The sequence below is a fragment of the Chelonia mydas genome, chromosome 7, assembly GCF_015237465.2.
Source record: "Chelonia mydas isolate rCheMyd1 chromosome 7, rCheMyd1.pri.v2, whole genome shotgun sequence".
NCBI classification, from domain to species: domain Eukaryota; kingdom Metazoa; phylum Chordata; order Testudines; family Cheloniidae; genus Chelonia; species Chelonia mydas.
Genome location: NC_057853.1, coordinates 82505201 through 82525586, shown reverse-complemented (window position 1 = coordinate 82525586; position 20386 = coordinate 82505201). Strand labels below are relative to the sequence as shown.

At 42.7% G+C, this 20386-nt stretch overlaps 1 long non-coding RNA gene across 1 annotated transcript; it reads left to right on the top strand.

The window, feature by feature from the left end:
• Window positions 1–1275: 1275 nt before the first annotated feature.
• LOC119566757 lies at window positions 1276–14865 on the top strand. The gene is made up of 3 exons (XR_005226053.2): window positions 1276–1428; window positions 1504–1629; window positions 13680–14865. It is a non-coding gene; the product is annotated as an uncharacterized LOC119566757 (long non-coding RNA).
• Window positions 14866–20386: the final 5521 nt, after the last annotated feature.

Below are 20386 nucleotides of genomic sequence, written 5' to 3'. Positions count from 1 at the left end.
GAATTTGTGATCAAATAGGTTCCATCTTTTGCTATAAAAGATAATACCTAAAAGGCTGAATAGCCCACAACTGTACAATAACGTTATCTATTGCTTCAATCAAAAGGCTGCTAGGTTCCCACCTCTTTGTAACACAGGACAAACTAACAGACTCGAGCTACTACCCATGGAGCCTCAGCATCTGGCCCTCATGGCATTGCATCAGGGTATGAATATCGCATTTTCAGTGTCACGATGCAGCAGCATCGCTTTTTGATGCTGTGTTGCAACGCCATGTCCCAACATCGCCATGTGAAGGTGCTCAGAATTATTGTGGGGCTCTCCAACTACTCTCCATGCTAGGACTGCAAAACAGAGAGCAGACCTACCATAAATTGGGATGTCTTAATTTCAGGGCAGAGCACACCACTAGAAAAAAAAGTATCACTTTCTACTTTGTCAGCTCTCACCTTTGGACCACTATGACTACAAAAATGTACTGTGAGTCGTTTATTCTGTTCTCGCCCCAAGTCTTTGGCAGAGAATGTGAGCAAGCTCTTGCATGATAAGAAAAAAATGAACAAAAAAATCTATTTGATCTGGGATTCCCTTTGGCCAGAATTTCCCTCAACTTTTGTGTCGTGCAATGGTTAGCTGCCCACTTTTGCCCCTGAAGAAACTATAGATTGTTGATGCTGTATGCACTTGTATATAGAGTGTAAAGTGTTCTGAGATCTTTGGAGATGACAGAGTTAGGTTACTGAAGGTTGCTATTATGTTTACACTATGTTTTGTTATTTGAGGCCCATTTCTCCAAGGTCCATGTGCATTTGGGCATGTGCAATTGCTTGCCTATTTTGCCCATGCAAGCTCTGCAGCTGCACATGCAGACCAGGTGTTTGTATGCACAGAGGGGCGTTTGGACTCATTTTCAAGCACAATATCCAGTTTGTATGGGCAACTTCATGTGCTTCAAAAGAACATTCCAGGGCCTGTGTTATGGAGAAAGTCAGACTAGATCATCAAAATTGTTCCTTCTGAGCTTAAAATCTACTACATCTCTGAAACAACAGTCTGATGGGGTGTACCAGGCCTTTGCGACCCCCTGCTGGAGGCTCCATTGCTCTGTTGCCCCTGCACCCCATCCCAGGAAACAGTTCTCTGTGATGAAACGAGCAGCCATTTTAGGAACCAGTGAGATCTGATCCTCCAGTGGCCAGAAGGGCTGGGGATTAGCAACAGCCAGTCAAGGCTCAGCAGGCTGAAACAAAAAGAGCTGCCTGATGTCAGTGAGTCAGTTCCTGGCTGGAGCCAGAGGAATGAGGAGGGATGCTCCCTAGGCTACAGCCAGAGAAACCAAGCTGGGCCAGGGCCCGTTGTTGGCCACACACAGGAGTCCAGATGGAACCCTGCGGATTCAATTCCAGAGAGCAAATTTAACTGGGAAAGGTGAGAAACTATTTTGCTTATAATTGGCTCTGAAAGACAAGGAACTGCTTCTAATTTGAGTTTGTTATACTCCAGAAGGTGGTTTGGATTCTGCAACCTGGCCACAAGGCCAAGCCACAAAAGACCTGCAGAGGCTGAAGGAGGTGCTGGGAGCTGAAGAGAATGGCAGTGTGGCACCCGAATATCAAGGAGGCACTCGAGGTGAGTGCAGCCTACTGCTATCAGCCTTGAACTTGATCCCATTGGACCTGAGGCTTAAACTTCCTGAAAATCAAGCCCTCCGTGTGACTTCTTGTAGGGAATATGCACTGTTCTAGTGTGCATGTGGCTCAATAACAGTCCAACTCAATGAGACATGCCTCTGATTAATCTGATATACTGTGAATCCTCCCAATCTCTACCAGTCCCCTCACCAGGAGGAGGAAATCCTGGGTTTCTTGGTAGGGGTTCTGCACCTTTAATGTGGGTCCATTGTGACATTTCAGCAGTTGGTCTAATCAGCCAGCTACAACACGGGCATTTCTATAAAATAATCATCTCTCCACTTGAGACTCCTGTAAGTTGGTTCCATGACTACAGTTCATGTGGGGGCTGGAGGGGGGAGAAAGAACATTTTGATTTTCTTTTATAGCTTCTGTACAGAGGTCAAACTCTTCTCTAATATTTCTAGAGTCTAAAAGTAATGGTAGTGCAGGATTACTCTGCCAGTACTAGAGAGGCTTTACAGGGTTTTCCAATGCAGTCATTTTCCTTCTTATTTTCCTTTTTATTATCATTTAAGTGCAGAAACAATTGGTATCAATTTAGAAAGGGTTATAGTCCAGAAATAGAACAGTCTTTTTGCAATATTGCTCTGTTTCCACAGCAAGGGGGGGGGGGAATAGTGCCACTAGCGATTTGGTGTTATAAGAGGCGTAGGGATATTCCTAGTGATTCATGTGGAAACTTACCAAAGAGGAGTCCGGAAAAAATCTATGTTTATCAAAACTCTTGCTGTTTCCACTCCTAGGAAAGCGAAATAATAGGGAGCAAAGTTTAAGTTAAGCTGTGTCAAGAACATGTTGTTCAATAGCTTTTAATTAAAAACAAAAAACAGAGCAGCTCCTCAGATTTTGATTTTGTTTTTAAATTTAGTGTTTGGTCGTCCCAGAAATGGAAAGTAACCTCTCTTTAGCTTGCCATACTGACTGAAGGGTTATACAAAGGGAAATTCTCACCAAGAAGGCCTGTCATGGCTTTCCTCTGTCCATCTGAGCCACAGATTTGGCCTCCAGATTCCCTGAAAGCCATTGACTACCAAGCATTCCACTGAATTCGAAGGAGAGAGCTGCTTTCTAAACAATACATTGAGACGTAGGGGAGATTCCCTCTCTCAGCATCTCATGTAGCTCTCGGCATAAATTCCTCTTTGAGTTGTAAATAGTGATGAGTGAACCTCAAAAGTACAAGGTCTTCAGTGTGCTTCGGATAAATCTTGCAAAGTTGAGTATCAGAAGCATCTATAAACAATCCAGACCTTTGAAAGTTTCCTTCTGCACCAACCCGCACCTTCGTTCTCCCAAACAGCTCCTTCCCTTCTGTCTAATCCTAAGTCTTTGTCCCACTTCCTCAAGACATCTCATGATTCCTTTCCCTCTCAAATACAAGTAAGCTCTATAACCAGGGCCGGCTCCAGGCACCAGTGAACCAAGCAGGTGCGTGGGGTGGCAAATGTAAAGGGGCGGCAGGACGTCGGGCTCTGGGGCGGCAATCTACCCTCAGTGGTGGCAGGAATTCAGTGGCCGAACCATCAGTCCGCCTCCATGTTCGGCGGGCAGGATTCCGCCTCCCTGTTCGGCAGCAAGTTTTTTTGTTGTTTTTTTTGCCGCTTGGGGTGGCAAAAACAATGGAGCCGGCCCTGTCTATAACCCATCCTCTCTCTCTCGGTAATCGTCTGCTGCCCCTGTCTCCTCAGGCCCTGGAGCCTTGTTGATTCCACTGTGAGGCCTGGCAGCCTCTCTGCTGAGCCTAACTCACTGTTTATAAGCAAACAGCACATGGTCTGGGACTTCCCCAGAAAGGAGTAAACCACAATATGTTGAGGTTCATGCCAGTTCATATTTTGAAGCATCTGCTGAATTAGAATCAAACTTGGTATCCTGTGTATATCCACCCAGGTGCTACCATAAACCATAGAAAGAAAAGGAGTACTTGTGGCACCTTAGACTAACAAATTTATTTGAGCATAAGCTTTCGTGAGCTACAGCTCACTTCATCAGATGCATGCATAAACCATAGCCTATTGTTGAATTACGATATGCATGATAGAGGAGAAAAGCTAACTCAGAACATACTGACATTTTTATTGAAAGAGAGGGTGAAAATTGAGGAAAATATATTAGAACCGAAAAGTAAGACAGGCTTTGGAAAACAATCCCTACTTTCTGATGTGGAAATGTGCCTAGCCCCTCTTTGTTATCTGCTCAACAGCTATCCTTTCTAGCTGTAGTTCATCCGGGGGATCCAATCAAGTCCTCTTTTATTTTGTTTTACATTTCTAATGCGCAGCAGCATGTTATGCTGATTACTAAGCGTCCCATGATGTTAGGTTATGTCACGTAACGAGGCAATGTGATGGGATGCATGGTAATGTGATGTGACATAATGCAACATGATCCATCAGACCCATCTCCAGACATTCATCCAGAAGGAAATGGCAATCCCCAGAGGAGGATTGGGAGGAGCCTCAAATCTGTCCTCTAAAAACCAATCAGATTTCATAAAGAAGGTAAAAACTGAAGAACATTTCTTTACAAATAATGTCTGACACTGTCTTGGTCATACATTGAACAGGCACATGCATTGATTCAAAATCAATTATAATGTGCTTTTTAATACAAGGACTGCAGCTCAAATATACTGTTAATCATTACCAAACAAACAAAAAACAACAATCCCCAAACAGTGATAATTCATCCATTAATTAAGTAGCCTCTTACTCCACCTTTTCATGTTCTCTGTATATGTATATACATCTTCTTACTATATGTTCCATTCTATGCATCCAATGAAGTGGGCTGTAGCCCACAAAAGCTTATGCTCAAATAAATTTGTTAGTCTCTAAGGTGCCACAAGTACTCCTGTTCTTTTTGCAGATAAAGACTAACACGGCTGCTACTCTGAAACCTGAAAATTCATCCATTATTATCAGAATCAGCCAGTGAGCATGAGGAAAGAGAGACATCATCAACACGAGTAATCAAATTACATCAAGAAAAGCTGCTCAGACGACAGCTGATGCCCTTCTTGCACTTTGTGGGACAGACACTATTTTACTAGGTCTGTTTTGTGTCTTGTTGGGCAATTAAAGAGTCCCAAATCTAGTCCATATGCTGTGATTTAACTACATTGGCTCTTCATGGTGCAGTGTTGCCTCGATATATGATGGTGTGTTGAGTCATGGCATGGCAATGCGGTGTCACCATCTATGATGTAGAGATCACAGTATCACTATGAGATTATTTTGCCTCAAGACAAATACAAACAGGTGGGCACCTAGCACAATGCTCCACCATTTTGGTCCAGAATAGAGGGCTCAGATACTCTGGCACAACCATTCTAGTGACATTTTAAAGAAAGAATGGTGGGATAACAAGGGTTCAGAGTTCTGCAAAGATTCAATCCCATCCACTATATAATCCACTTTTAAAACTAGGTATATTTTGAATGAGGGAGCTATAGTTCCAACCTGAGGGATTCTAGTGGCTCAAGCTTCACATATGATGTAACTAGAACCCCTCAATGGAATTTATAGCCCCATAATTCACAACTGCTTGCTACCTGATCCTCTGTACATAGCAGCACCTGTCAGGAATTTATTACAAATGCATTTTTATACCAGACTTCATAATAAGTAAAGAGAGACTCCAGCTGCCTCCAGTGGCCTTTTAATCATCTAGGGATGAATTCAGTTAAAAGCTCTACAACCGAGGTGACAAACACCCAGCCCATTGGCTGGATCCAGCTCTCTTGACGTATTTATGTGGCCCATTCCTCATGGCTGCGAAGAAAACCTTCCAAATGTGAGCTGAGTATAACCAATGCAGCAATCAGGTTTCAGAGTGGTAGCCATGTTAGTCTGTATCAGCAAAAACAACAAGGAGTCCTTGTGGCACCTTAGAGACTAACACATCTATTTGGGCATAAGCTTCCGTGGGCTAGAACCCAATTCATCAGATGCATGGAGTAGAAAATACAGTAGAGAGGTATAAATACACAGCATATGAAAAGATGGGAGTCACCTTACCAAGTGGGGAGTCAGTGCTAACGAGCCAATTCAATTAAGGTGGAAGTGGGCTATTCTCAACAGTTGACAAGAAGGGGTGGAAATCACTTTTCTAGTGCTAATGAGGCCAAATGTAATCAAGGTGGCCTATTTAAAACAATTTATACCTTCAAGCCAGCGGGACTGCTGTGGGTACCTGCATGCACCCACAGTATGCCAACATTTTTATGGCCGACTTAGAACAACTCTTCCTCAGCTCTCATCCCCTAACACCCCTACTCAACTTGCGCTACATTGATGACATCTTCATCATCTGGACCCAGGGGAAGGAGGCCCTTGAGGAATTCCACCAGGATTTCAACAATTTCCACCCCACTATCAACCTCAGCCTGGACCAGTCCACACAAGAGATTCACTTGCTAGACACCACAGTGCAAATAAGCGATGGTCACATAAACATCACCCTATACCGGAAACCTACTGATGGCTTTACTTACCTCCATGCCTCCAGCTTCCATCCAGGACACACCACAAGATCCATTGTCTACAGCGAAGCTCTACGATACAACCGCATTTGCTCCAATCCCTCAGACAGAGACAAACACCTACAGTATCTCTATCAAGCATTCTTAAAACTACAATACCCACCTGCTGAAGTGAAGAAACAGATTGACAGAGCCAGAAGAGTACCCAGAAGTCACCTACTACAGGACAGGCCCAATAAAGAAAGTAAGAGAACTCCAATAGCCATCACCTACAGCTCCCAACTAAAACCTCTCCAGTGCATCATCAAGGATCTACAACCTATCCTGAAGGATGATCCCTCACTCTCACAGACCTTGGGAGATAGGCCAGCCCTTGCTTACAGACAGCCCCCCAACCTGAAGCAAATACTCACCAGCGACTACACACCACACAACAAAATCACTAACCCAGGAACCAAACGCTGCAACAAACCCCGGGGCCAACTCTGTCCGCATATCTATTCAAGGGACACCATCATAGGACCTAACCACATCAGCCACACCATCAGGGGCTCATTCACCGGCATATCTACCAATGTGATATATGCCATCATGTGCCAGCAATGCCCCTCTACCATGTAGATTGGCCAAACTGGACAGTCTCTACGCAAAAGAATAAATGGACACAAATCTGACATTCAAAAAACCGGTAGGAGAACACTTCAGTCTCCCTGGACACTCAATAACAGACTTAAAATTGGCAATTCTTCAACAAAAAAACTTCAAAAACAGATTCCAACGAGAAACTGCAGAACTGGAATTAATTTGCAAACTGAACACCATCAAATTAGGCCTGAATAAAGGCTGGGCGTGGATGGGTCACTATAAAAACTAATTTCTCCCTGCTGATACTCACACCTCCTTGTTAACTGTTTGAAATGGGCTACCTTGATTACATTCGCCTCATTAGCACTAGAAAAGTGATTTCCACCCCTTCTTGTCAACTGTTGAGAATAGCCCACTTCCACCTTAATTGAATTGGCTCATTAGCACTGACCCCCCCCCCCCCACTTGGTAAGGCAACTCCCATCTCTTCATATGCTGTGTATTTACACCTCTCTATTTTATTTTTCACTCCATGCATCTGATGAAGTGGGTTTTAGCCCACAAAAGCTTATGCCCAAATAAATTTGTTAGTCTCTAATGTGCCACAAGGACTCGTTGTCAAAGCAGCAATGTCTTTCTGGGTCAGACGCTTGTCAGGTTACTTAAGCACCTTGGGAAAGCACTCAGATAGCATGGCGATGGGTGTGGTGTAAGAACAGACAAGCAGAAATAATGCCTTTAGGAGCTATAAACTCCCACTCCCCCGCCCACCACCTCTAATCTTATCGTAACTGGTGATGACACTTTACATGTCATCACTTATCTGTTTCATAGAAAGTAAATAGCTTGCTTCAAGTCTGTTCATCAGGTAAAGCCTGGGGAAATGGTCTTTCAATATACTCTGCGCATCCTCAAATGTAGGTATGGCTGGACCCAAGCTGTGTGGAGTAGGTTCCAAGTCTAGAGATAAAAATCCTGCCTTGGAAATGGGGATATAATGTGTTATTATTTATGTTAGGACCGTGCCCAGAATCCCAATCAGGACCAAGGCCCCAGTGAACTAAGTACTGAACAAAAAGTGGCTGGGGAGAGAGTAAACACGCAGCAGAAATAACAGTGGTTCAAAAGCGGAGGAGATTTTCCTTCTATGTGATGTTGAATGTGACTTCACAAGCAATAATGACGACAAAAGGGGTAGTTACTACAAGCAGGGCCCATTCTAACCTGGATTTCTGTGCAAATTTCTCACTGACACCACTGGAAGCTCTGCTGTGCCTTACATTAATGGCCTGGTTCATGAACCATAATAAAAATTGGAATTCAGCATTCTCCAAAAATGACGTGTGACACCCGTATCCCTTGCCTATCTTTTGCCATTGCAGAGACTCACCACTAGATCTGGTTGGAAAAATTTTGACAAGACATTTTTCATCAAAATTTGCCAATTCATCAAAATTTCAACATTTTGTGGAGCTGGCTCAGTGTTAATGAAGTTCCCCCAGAAGCCAGGCAGGGTTTCTGATAGCCAGCTCGCACACCCAGCTTCTCAGCAGTTCACACGGCATTATGACAGCGAGCCAAGAGTCTGGAAACTCTGAGAACCCAGGTTCATGATTCCTCAGCAACCCGGGCTGCCAGGGTCCCAGGCTCTGGGGCAGCCTGCCAGGTGGACTGCATCAGAGAGGGGGCTCTCATTTTCTGGGTGAAGAATTTAAATATCTGGTGGGGGGGGAGAGGGGTTCCTAAATCAAACAAAATTAATTTTCAAAAGGGTTAAAATCCTCCATGAAACAGAATTACCATTCTCCACCCAGCTCTAGTCACCACAATACTGTGACACCCCCTCCCCATATACATATTTCTGAGCCTTTTTGGTTGCTTTTAAACTGTTGTAAACAATAATTCACTGCTGCCAAAATATGTAAATGAATAATAATACCTAGCTACTACACCGCACATCTCACACACACACACCTCAAAGCACTTTATAAGGGAGTTAGGTATTATTTATACCTACTTTATGGGTGGGAACAACGGAGCAGAGGGAGATGAAGTCACTTGGCCAAGGTTACCCAGCAATGCGGTGGGAGAGTTGGGTTTACAACCCAGAAAGGTCAAGGGGCTGGGTCAATAGCCCATATTCACATTGGGCCAGAGCACAGTGCAAGTCTTCTGTTAACTTCAGTGGGATTTAGATCAGTCCCTTAACATTTTAGCTATTCTAAAATGCAGTTGCAGCAATTTCTTTGCATTCTCAGTGGCCTTTTTGACTAAATTCCCTAAAAACTAGTGATAAGAGAATCTCTAAAGATGTGCCATTTCATTTTAGCAGTCAAACATTCAAGTCACTATCCAAATTTCAGTGGTCTGGAAATTGCCTCTCTTCTGAGATTTCCAGTACTTTGTGGTTTGGGACTGATTGGCAATACCAAAAGAATGTTTCTTTTTGTGTTTTTATTTCCTGACTCAAGCTATGCAAAACTGCAGGAAATGTTCCATGATATTTCATTTCCCATTTCCTCATGCCATCCTGCAACTCCAGTTTTTGTGGAATTTTAGAAACCGAAAATCTGTTGTGAAATTATGAAAAATGGAAAAATTTCCAGTGAGAAAAAGTTTTGCTGGAAAAATGGGGCCCATTTTAGTCCATTACACAACTAAAGGCATATTCTGAGCATTTCTAATTTTGTTGCCAATATTTAATGCACCTCTATTCCTCACCCAGTGGAAACAAAAGTTGCAGGTCCATGCTGAAAATATTTGGGGAAATAGTGATGAGGAAGTTAGCAGTGAACATTACAAACTGCAAAAACAGTCTTCAGTCTGGTTTACACATTGTGCAAATGTTCTGCACAGTTTGATTGTATTCAAACCAGTTTGCCCAGTTATTAAAAATAAACAACCACAACAAAAACTTTTTAGCCTTAAAATACATTGCTACTGAAAAGCTATTGCATAAAGAATATTCCACTGATTATAAATTAATTGATGCACTGGGACACCCCAAAGATTATTGATCGTCCTTTATATATCACATTCTTTTGGGACCCGCAAGACTGGAGACTTGAATTCTCCTGTGACTTTTGACACACTTTACATGAATTTCAGGGACATGAAACCACAAGAATAGATGGAGGCTAAGTGGCTCCTGGATCAATCCAAACAGCAGGGTGGATCCTCAGTGGAGTTATGACATTTTACTTCAGCTGAGGACTGGCCCCAGAGACTCAAACCTCTCTCACCACTACTGACTTCTGGGAAGGAAGCGTGCCTCTCCTGTCCCGGCTGGTGGGAAAAAGGAACAAGAGGAAAAGGAGGAAAAGCTGGTCATCCTATTTCCTTCCCTCCTGGCTGCTGTGAGGAATGCATGCTTTCCCTTCTCTGCCCCAACCCTTAGATAGTCAGGGAGGTTCTAGGACTTCTTGCCCTTCTCTCACCTTATGGTTAAGTGATGGAGAGAGCTTGATGAGTTCAGTGCTGCCAGGTCTTTCTGCTAAGCCCCAAAGACCGGGTAGAGCTAAGGAAACACTGTTCAGTGTACAGAGCAAACCCTGCAATCCACTAAAACCAGGCAGTGGGAGCCATGGGTGGGGACAGATCAGCTGATCTGTCTTTAATCTGCCACTGAAGACCTACACATAGATTTTAATGAACCAGGGGCTTACCAGTAATATTGTATTAATTGTTAATATTAATCAAGTCAATACAAAGAGAGTATTAATTCAAAGTGTCACCAAAAGACTATGGCACTAGAAGGAAATATCAGCCCACCAATTTTCCCAGTTTCTCTGTCTGAAAAATCAGGTACTACTTAGTAATATTTGTACAGATCCAGGAAAGTCTCTGAAAACAAGCAATAAAGGTTCTAATTAGCTTGAAATAGAGAAATTATTTGCCAGAGTAACATTTACTGAAAGAATGAACATTGGCTTTTCAAATTCCCACTTGCCAAAGAGAGAGAATCTTTGTCTGCCCTGGGAAATGAGTTGGGCTAGAAAATGTTAAACTGTACAAAGAGAGTTGTGTGTAAAAACATGTTACTGGCTGTGGTTAACCCTAGGCCAGCTAACCATGCCATATTTTTAAGCATGATTGGCATTGCCTACACTTGGTGTTAGATGGTATGGAACAACAATGTGTTTATTTAAAGCAATGTGGTTTCTGACAACCCATTTTCCCACTGTTGTGATTTTAAAGGACAGTTCAGATAGCTGGCTCTGCAGACCACCATTCTGGTCATCAGTGTTACCCTTTCTACATCATTCCCTTTGGGGTGAAATGTAATGTGCAGAATCTAACCCCAGGAGGGAGATGGGGTTTGATCCTTCAATGTGCTGAGCAGCGAGCAGCAACCTGAAAAGTGGTGATGCCTTCAGCTCCCATGCATGTGGGAGACATCCCACAGACTGTGGCTTGTGGTCTGCTGTTCTTTCTATTTTGGCACTTCCCCCAAATGCACTTCATTTTGTAATGAATATGCACATATACTGTGTGCATGCATGTGTGTTTCTCCCAAAAGGCCTGGAAGAGGTAGAGACTTGCCTCTGTGATATCATGAAAGATAAAAAAGAACTGATGTAGAATTCTAAGAAGGATCCTATTGTTATGTGGCACTTCTACTCCATGGCATTTTGAGGTCTGACTGCTGTGCTCCCATACACAATATGCAACACAACATGTCTGTTGAAGGAAATCAGCTACTGACTTGGGTGTGTCCCAGATATTGCAGGTGGTGATACAGGTTGCAGAGGCAAAATTCAAGGCAAAAAAGACCCTTTTAAAAGGTAGACTAAACCCGTGGCTAGATTTATTTTTTTTAAAAAAAGTGTATTAGGAAAACGGTTTATCTTTGTGTTTCACAAATGACCTCATGTAGTTGGTCTGTGGCTTCTGGCACTATATCCTGTTGTCAGTCATTTTATCAACCTGCAAAAGAATAATTGTCTACTTTAAAACTTAGTTATTTATATAGACTATCGATCCACCCACACTAGAGATGAGATTCCAAAACTGGAATCCAGATTTCCAGCTCCCCAAAATTCAATATTGTTTGGTGGTGGGAAATTTAAAGCTGAAGGGAGTTAGACTCCAAATCCTGATGAATTTCAATAGGAGCTGAGCTCCTAAATCCCTTAGGTTTTTGGTGTTTTTTTTTTTTAATCCCAGCCTTGATCCAGATTGTCCCTGTCTTTATAATGGGCCAAACCAAAAATTTGCAAAATTCAGACCTGGATCTGTACTGTGATTTGGAACACATGTTCAGATCCTAGTTTTGTGTCAGGCCCAACTCTAGCATGCTCATACAGAGTATCCTGCTGTCGTATCCATACAACGTACTCTGGAATTTCATGGTTTTTGTGTTACTATGATTCTGGAGTACTGTGTCCAGTTTTGGGCCCCACACTACAAGAAGGATGTGGATAAATTGGAGAGAGTCCAGCGAAGGGCAACAAAAATGATTAGGGGTCTAGAGCACATGACTTATGAGGAGAGGCTGAGGGAGCTGGGATTGTTTAGTCTGCAGAAGAGAAGAATGAGGGGGGATTTGATAGCTGCTTTCAACTACCTGAAAGGGGGTTCCAAAGAGGATGGCTCTAGACTGTTCTCAATGGTAGCAGATGACAGAACGAGGAGTAATGGTCTCAAGTTGCAATGGGGGAGGTTTAGATTGGATATTAGGAAAAACTTTTTCACTAAGAGGGTGGTGAAACACTGGAATGCGTTACCTAGGGAGGTGGTAGAATCTCCTTCCTTAAAGGTTTTTAAGGTCAGGCTTGACAAAGCCCTGGCTGGGATGATTTAACTGGGACTTGGTCCTGCTTCGAGCAGGGGGTTGGACTAGATGACCTTCTGGGGTCCCTTCCAACCCTGATATTCTATGATTCTATGATTCTCTCCATGCACAGCAGGAGAGGGAAGTATCACATAGTCATTGATCATTTTGATCAAGCCTCCTGCTGAAAGCAGTAGATTTTCAGATGATAGAATAAATGGATGGGGAAACATTGTCATTTGAAAAGTGACTGGGCACAATGACCAGACCTGATGTGGTTCCTAACTGATCAATTGATCAGGAACAGTCAGTAGAGAACTGTGAACTGGGAATTATGGAGATTACTTGTACATTATTTTTAAAAAATCATGCATTGAAAGAAGTTGAACAGAAAGGACCCCATCTCTGTGAATGTATGCAGGAAATCCTGACACACTACAAAAACACTTCACTGGTATTGGATCAATTCCTAAATTAAGTCTCAGACAAAACAGTTCATTTCATATGAAGATACTTTTTGAATTACCATTTTGGCACCTTTGAACCTGCAGACAACTCTAAGAAGCTAAAAAAGACAAAAACTTGTTAGTTTTAAACCTCCCTCTTATCAAACAGCTTCCACCCTGTCCAGAGAACTTGTATGACAAGAATAAAATAAAGATCCCACTCATCTGAAATCTGGGTAGCTGAGAACATTTACCTTGTCAAAATCTGGACACTGGGTTGCATCCTGAAGTACCTGCTATTTTTTTAGATTTTAAATCTTTAATACTGGGGGAGTTAAAAATGGAGTGCTTCTAAACCCTAACAACAAACTCACAAGTGGAAAGCAATCCCACCATTATGAGACCCACTGGAGAGTGGTAGGCCAATTGCTTTACACAGTAGCTCATTCTACATTTAGGAGATAAACGTTTGAGTGAGTGATTGGACTGTATGTAGCCAGTAGAGAAAATCAATTAAAATACCAAGCAGCTTAGAAAAAGGAGCTTTAATTACCCCCATAGGAAAGCCTTAAAGGAGCAGTTATCCACCCGCCTTGTGATATGGGTGGAAGTTCTGCAAATTGAATGGTACACCAGTATTCACAAAGATTACAGGTTAACTGCAAATTAACAGAAGGCATTTTTCTGATTCCTTGCAGTTTCACTGAGATGAGGAATGCTGAGGCATTGCCCTCACTAAGTCGGAGGCCACCCCTACCAGAATCCAGAAGCAAGTAAGCGGATCTTGAACGCTAAAGCAAACAGCTTGCAGTCCCTGTATACAGCTATTGCTGCAGGCAGTCTTCGTCTTCGTGTTGTGGGAAACTGTTCATCTAGATCAGCCTGGCCTTATAGGAGATAAGAGATTCAATAACAGGATAAGTCTTTGACAACTACAGAGTAGGTGGCATCCAGGGGGAAAGGAGTGCATTGTTGTGCTGTTAAAGGGGACTTGCAGTTTGAAAGAAGCTGATGGTGAGAGTTACAGTATGACCTTAGCACAAGAAAGGCATCGCTGGGTACCCCTGGGGAAAAAATAAAAATAAATCACAGTTTCCACAATGTCTTTATCCCCACCTCTCATTTCCCCCTTCCGTCTAACCCTGCTGCAAATGATGGGAGTCAGTAGTGCAACCTGCTTCCTCTTCAGTGGCTTACTATCTATGAAATGACTCCCAGGTATCCAGATCATAGCCAGCACCTTAATTGTCAGCCAAGAAACTGAGGATTATGTGGGCACAGAAGACACACTATCCTCTCATTTGTAGAGGTGGGCCCTTCAGCCCATGGTTCAGGCACTTGGGAGGGGTAATATGTAGAAGATTGCTCTATTGTTAGCTAGCCTGCACCTGTGCTGTGAATAGAGCGAATTTAAAATTTTTGCTCAAAATATTTTCTCAACAAAAAACATCACTTTTGTCAAAATGGAAGTTTTCATAGGAAATATCCCAAAAAGAAATCAAACATGAAAATTGAAATTTTTTTGAAAAATTCTTGGGTTTTGGCAACAAAAAATTGTAACTGGTCGGATGAAAATTTCCAAAAAACCCCCCAATTTTTGCCCCCCAAACTATTTTGTTTTCATCGGTTTTTCATAGGAAAAACCCCATTTCATGAGCACCATCATATGAGACTAAATTGAGGTTTTTGTTCTTCTGGACTGTCAGTTGGTCAATTTTCACAAGAATCAAATTCACAAAAATGAGAAAAATCACAAATATCTAATAAAATGAAGACAGCTGCCTGAGCATGTGATGTCATCGATGGTGACAAAAAATTCAGGGATCAGGACAGAGGCAAAAAGTGGTGGCCTTCTACTAAAGCAATGGTTCCCTTAAATGGTTTTAATAAAGCAACCCATTAGCTGCATTTTGTCTTTTTCTGTTACCCATTCAGGGGCCAAATTTGGGGGGGAACAATTTCATAAGCTACTGTCCTCCACCTCCACTGTCTCCTCCTTGCCCCACTGAGGGGACAATGACCACCTACAGCAGCACCCTCCACCCCAGCACAACAACTCTAAAGGCCCACTGGGTACATCCTGATGAGCAGCCAAGCCAAACCTGCAGTACCACTGTGTAGATCACTATGCCCAGAGCAGGGAGCTGGGCCCAGTCCTTCGGGACAGGAGTTGTCGCTGTGGGGAGAATGCAGAGCATGCTTGCTCTCCAGCCCCCTCTCAGGATATGTCTACACAGCAAAGAAAATCCTGTGCCAGCCTACTTAGCCTCACAGGGCTTGGGCTTCAGGGATGTTTCATTGCTGTATAGACTTCCTGAGTTGGGCTGGAGCCTGGGGCCTAGGACCCTGCTAGCATGGGCCAGCTGTGGGTATGTAGTTGCTGTGCAAATGTACTGTCAGGGGCTTCCCCTCCACACTGGCCCTGTAAGTCATCTAGAACCTTCCCACAACCCACTAGTGGGTCAGGACTGTGGGAGACACTGTACTAAAGAATGATTCACTATCCAAAAATATTGATGTGTAAATTATCCTTACTAGGGTTCAGAATTAACATCATATTAAGCTGATTGTGATGAGGGTAACACACCTCTCCCTGACTGCTATTTTTTCAATTTCTGTCTCAAACTTAATAAGATCTCATATTATCTTTCAAAACCCAGAAGATATGTTTGTGAAGATAAGCTTACGGGCTCCATTTTATTTTGTTCTTTAAATCTTTATTTAAGTTGAAACTTAGGGCACCACCAAACAGTATCAGTTTAATTCAACCCCTACTAAAAATAGTATGCTATGCCCCCAAAATTACCATGCTAGAAAATGTCCCTCTGTCAGACACACAGTTTGATGGGAGATATGGAGATTTCCTGCATGACACCATCAGGTGTTTTTTGTTAGACCATTAGATTCTAATAATGCATATTTGCTCCTTTCTCCAAGCCTTCTGTAAGTGGTTTTGGAAACAAACTAACCAGAATGGAACAAAATTAAACTGCCTGAGTGCAGCAGAGTTCAAAATTCAGCAATGAAAAATGGCAAGAAGTACCTTCTGCCTTCAGGGGAACAATGACGCTACAAATTCCAAGGAATTTGTACAGTCTAAGCAGCTGGAGCAGGTACATGCTATGCTGCTTCTCTCAGTAGGAGCTGAGGAAAAGAAAGCATTGGAGGGGGTAGAGAGGGTACGACAGGGAGACGAGATGCAAAGAGGTGGAGAGAGATACTAATGATAGACTACCTGAGCTTCTCTCTACAGCTCCACAGTCTGGACTGTGCAGGCGTGATTTGTAGAGCTCTCTAACTGCCTAGTGTGGAGCCTCTCAATTCTTTGGATTTGCCAAACAAACGCCATCCATTCTGTTACCATGGAAACTTTGGGTCCTGCTATAAATCTTACACACTCTGATATGTTTACTTGCAGTATATCATTCAGCAACTATATGTCCCGGTGTGCTGTATAGAGTACTTGGCAGGGTATGGTCTTTGGTCAACAAATCAGATGGTGCTGGAACTTGAGCTGTGTGGAAGTCTTCAACCCTCCCCACCCCATCCATCTGTAGTTGTTTTCTTCCTTCTGTTTGACTCTGTAATTCCATATATCATAATGTATAGTACAGTGCACTGCTGAATCAGTCCTAGGGACATGCAGTGTGCTTGAAAATGGTGTCCCCTTTGTCTTTGGAGCCTCTCCTGCAGTCAAAGCACTGGAGCTGGAAACGGTGACAGAGATGAGCAGCTGAAGCCTCTTGATAGGCAGAGGGAAGGTGGAAACTGAAGAAATCAGCATATGATAGGGCCATTCTTGCTTTTCCTATGCACAAGACCAGCCTGCCGCAATAATCACAGATGGCATGACACCTAGCAGATTATGCATGTTGCTACCAGAGGCTCAGGCATGAAAGGGATCAACCAAGGGCATCATTTTTTTTTCCTTAGAAAAGTTTTAAGTTTCTTTTTGAGGGAAGCAGCACTCCTTGAAAATGGCATTAGAGTACATCGTCTCCCTGAAGGCTACTGCACCGTGCTGCTGCAAATCACTCTAAACCACATGGCAGTACACTGTCTCCAAGCTCCGAAACCAGAACAAAGCATGCCCTTCCCTAAAATAGCCGATTTACACATTAGCACTGAACCGATTCAGTGGCTATTAAGTGAAATAGAGTCACAAGCAGGTTAATAAGTCAGCCCAAACAAGTGTAAAGAGATTTCAAGTGGCAGAAAAGAGCATTCTGTGAGATAACCCTTAGCCAGGTAGGTGATGCTCCTTAGCATTCCACCCCTCCCAGGTTTGTAGAGGTGTTCCCCTATCTATAGTATCATAGAAATGTAGGGTTGGAAAGGACCTTGAGAGCTCATCAAGTCCAGCCCCCTGTGCTGAGGCAGGACCAGGTAAATATACATCATCCTCCTCCAATGATGGGGATTCCACAGCCTTCTTTGGAAGCCTATTCCAGACCTTCAAAACCCTTATAGTGAGAAAGTTTTTCATAATATCTAACCTAAATCTCCATTGCTGCAGATTAAGCCCATTACTTCTTCTCCTACTATCAGTGGATATGGAGAACAGTTTATCACAATCTTCTTTATAACAGTCCTTAACATATTTGAAGACTATTATCAGGTTCCCCCTTAGTCTTCTTTTCTCAAGCCTAAATATGTCCAGTTTTTTTAAACTTTCCTCATAGGTTAGGTTTTCATTTTTGTAACCCTCCTCTGGGCTCTCTCTAAGGAAAGAAATTAGGTTGGTTTGGCATGAATACTTCTCAGGGACAATGAAAAGTTAAATAAACATATGGGGGACCTAGGCTTGCACTCAGCCAAACATGGTTTTCAGTCTGCTAAGTGACTAGTATGCAGAACTTAATCCTCTGGTTTAAGAATTGCTCTTCTGCATAGGGGTGTGTCACAGGGAGGGCTTTTTCCTCCTTAACTCGGTGTGCCAACCCTGTAGTTTCACAATATTTTAAGGCCCTAGCTCCTGGAGTCAGGTGATTACGTGAGCATCTCCGCTTTCAGATTGGCAGAGAAAAAACTTGAAAACATGACTCAGCGTATCCTAAAGGCTCAGAGACCAGAAGGCACAAAAAGAGAACACAACATGTACTGTTTTGTTTAAAATTTCATGATTTTTTGAGGGCTGACTCATGGTTTGTTTATTTTTATGCTTAGAGATTCACAATATTTCCATTCCAAAATAAAGCCCTCCCCTTCTGGGGTGTAAGCATAGCTTCCAAATAAAGAATGCCCTTCTTCCTCTGCGCTTCAGATCCATGAGATAAATAAAATCACTGTCTTACTCTCACCTTAGCTGCTGCTTCTTACTGGCTGGTACATCAAGCAGCGGGCCCTGCTTGCCTGATGACTTCCAGATGCCTTGCCCTCTCGTGCCTGGCCCCTGCCAACAAGAACAGGAGAGGGAGTGGTTTTTAAGCAGGATTTTTCTTGAGTGGGCCCAGTGCGTAGACTCCTTTAGAGATCCTGACAGGCAGTATGTCCCATCGCTGTGCAGCAGGGATATAGCTCAAGTACAGAAACACCTCACCCTCTTGTGAATAATTTTGTATCAAATGCTTGGTAAGGACTGAACAGGCCTTGGGATCATCACTGGTTATCACCACTTATTGATCATATTGACCACTTCTTGTTTTGTACAAAGAAGACAAGTGAAAGTATGCTGAAGCCAGCCCTTCCTTTATTCATTAGTGCATAAAAACAAAGATCTTTTATGGGAGTAAAAGTGAAAGTCATCTCTCTGGATGCTTGTAAAGCATCCAAAAAATAATAATCCCGATTCTCATCCAAAGCTAATAGAGAAAACATCAATATGGAATGAGGGAGCATCAGAATAGAACTTTGGATCAATTAATAACCAGATCATTACTGCTTATTTATCCCTTATTAACTCTGGACTTCACCACCTGATTTAATTTTAATATTGTCTTAATAAGCATACGTGAAAAGTTATTTAATCTGCCCATGAAACATATTAGACATGGGGTTGAATTAATGGTATAAAGAATTATACATGTTCTTCCCATTTAAAATCAGACTGCGCTATGGAAGACCACCACCATCCATGAGAATTAACATGCCAAAGGATAGGTCATTAAGACAATCACAAACAGCACTCAGCTCTTTGGGGGCTGTGAATGCTTATTGGAGGTGAGAATGGTTGAACTAGAACTGCAGCCATTACTACAATGTGTGAATGGAACTGAGGAAAGGCAATGTCGGCATTAATGTCACTCCGGTGTGTGAATAAATCACCTCCCTGAGTGACGTAAGTTACACCAACATAAGCGCCATTGTAGACATTGCCTCTCCTGTCAGGTGTGTTGCATGCAGGGCTGTGCGATCCTATGGATGTATTGGAAATGCCAAATAACCACGGATAAGAATGGAGTTAAGGTACCAATATGGTTGAACTCAGGGCTGGATATCAGTCAGGATCGGTCACTGATTCCCTGTGTGGCCTTAAACAAGTCACTTAACATCTCTATGATTTGGTTGTAAGATGAGAAGGGACATAAAATACTAAGGATTCTTTGGGGACAGACATTCAAACTGGGTTTGCCTGGGAATGGATCAGGCAGAAGCCAATGTATTGTTTAATTGTACCACCCAGCCTGTGCCCTACCTTCCATCTTTAGCTGGTAACTACACTCTTTTCTGACTTTGTGGGTACTAATATAGTATTTGGTTCTGTGGAACACTGGTCAAACTCTTATGGAGAGAGGGGGCTGTAGTGTTTTGGTGGCCTCCACTTCAGTAGAAGGAGGACCAATCTTCTCAGGGACAGGAAATGTAGACTAGTCAGGAGGATGTTTAATAAAGAGGGTAAAAATAGGGATGATTTGAGCACTCAGCACAAAATGGAGATGTTGAGAAGAAAATTAATCAAGGAATCAAAGGACATGAAGAGAAGAAATTCTTTAATTGCTAGCAGCCTGGTAACAAACCAGAGGAATTGAAATTGCTCATTTATAAGTGTAAATTTAATCTAGGTGAAAACTGGTGCGGTGGTTCCCATAATAGGAATGTTAAAATCAGTGATTATAACCTATTTAGGAAGGATTGAGTGGGCAAAAAGGGAATGGGAGTAGCACACTATGTCAAAAATGGTATTACTTGTTTCCGAATCACTGATTACTCAGAAGAAAATGATCTTGAATGTTTATGGATCAGCATCATAACAGATAAAGCACATGATGGAGTATTAGTTGGTGTATGCTACAGACCACCAATCAACAATCGGGAACAGGATGACCGATTCTTTATGCACCTATCTATAACGTGTAATGTTGGGGAGGAAATCTGCATGATCATGAGGGATTTCAATTTGAGTGACACATGCTGGAGGTCGGATGCTGTGAGGTCTAAAACGTCCAGGGAATTTCTAAATATTATA